The following is a 1,212-nucleotide window of genomic DNA, read 5'->3' as shown; positions in this document are numbered from 1 at the left end:
CATCTTACCAACAAATCACAATGTTTTCTTTCTGGTGTACTATTATTGGCAGGGACTGTGTACTGTTTTAGATCCAAGTACTGTTGTATCCTGTGTAGTACTAGAACTGTATCTCTTGTCTGAGTTAAACATCCTTAGTTGCTGTGTAAGTGTTAGGAAGCAAAGTAGCTTTGAATTTTCTCTTTACGAGAACAAAAGATAAAGTAATGTATTTTTTTTATTTCCCATTTTATTTGGTGATATTTAACTGAACTAGAAAGCCATATAACATAGCTATAATTACTACCTGTTTGCTATTTTTGTTTAATTTATTTTGTAGCTTCCTCACCAGTTTGAGTTGCTAAGCAAATGTATACAAACAGAAAAGAGCTTCCTAAATTGCACATTTTTGCACCTCTTGTGCATTTTGCAAGACGACAATGAATCCATGTATTTCTATGTAATTATCTTCTTCATTTTTAACCTGTTTTCATTTGTAATGATGCTACAGAATTTTGTGGCTCCCTGATGCAATAATGTACAGAAGATAAAAAAAAAATTTATAATTGAACAATTTGTCTTTCTGTTCACTGAATTATGTTGCAGGTCATGCTCCCATGCCCCCCTTTCTAAGCTGATATTAACAAGACTGGAATGTTTGTGATATCAGGGGCGAGAAGTACCATAACACAACACAATAGAGTGAACTCTTTTTGAGCATCTGTATCTGCAATCTATAAATGGTAAAATGTCTGTGTATTTTTTTAAATGTAACTTTTCAATAAAAGTACAAAAAATAAAAATCTGTTTGTATTTGCAAAGTTATTTTCTTCTGAGACACCTTCAATTTGAAATCATCTGATGAAAGATTTTCAGTAGGTGATAAGATTGCTTTTTTACATATTTAGCGTTTTCCGCTCTTATTTGCAGCATATTTATTTGTCATGTTTATTCATTACTGTTCACAGCATCTGCATGAGGCGAGACTTTAATGCTGTTTTTCCTCTGAATCTCTAAGAAATTGGGCCTAAGTTGAGAGTGTGGCCCAAAATCACAGTAGCAGCTTGCCAAAAATTTGTGACTTTCATTTTTTTGAACTTGCTGCAAGTCTTCTAAATCTCTAGCCCATCTTTTATTCATGTCCATGGCAATTATGATCTTTTTTTTTTTTTTAGAGAACTTTATTCCACTCCTCCCCCTCCACCTTCTCTAATCAGCCTACCCTTCTTTTCT

The 1,212-nt window shown here is 33.3% G+C and overlaps 1 protein-coding gene across 9 annotated transcripts in view; it reads left to right on the top strand.

The window, feature by feature from the left end:
* ZNF385B (zinc finger protein 385B) overlaps positions 1-784 on the top strand; it is a 375,248-nt gene extending 374,464 nt beyond the window's left edge. For 6 of the 9 annotated variants that reach the window (XM_074338711.2, XM_019739352.3, XM_019739353.3 and 3 more), the window contains one exon: positions 1-784. This exon is cut by the window's left edge and continues 722 nt beyond it. The gene's annotated coding sequence lies outside the window, so the exon portion shown is untranslated. The other 3 variants (XM_019739354.3, XM_019739360.3, XM_074338713.2) reach the window with 2 other exon arrangements.
* The last annotated feature ends 428 nt before the right edge of the window (positions 785-1,212 follow it).

Source organism: Rhinolophus sinicus, chromosome 17 (assembly GCF_057876585.1).
Source record: "Rhinolophus sinicus isolate RSI-liver-muscle chromosome 17, RSI-T2T, whole genome shotgun sequence".
NCBI classification, from domain to species: domain Eukaryota; kingdom Metazoa; phylum Chordata; class Mammalia; order Chiroptera; family Rhinolophidae; genus Rhinolophus; species Rhinolophus sinicus.
Note: the sequence above shows the minus strand (reverse complement) of the source record. Positions and strands in the feature narration are given on the sequence as shown.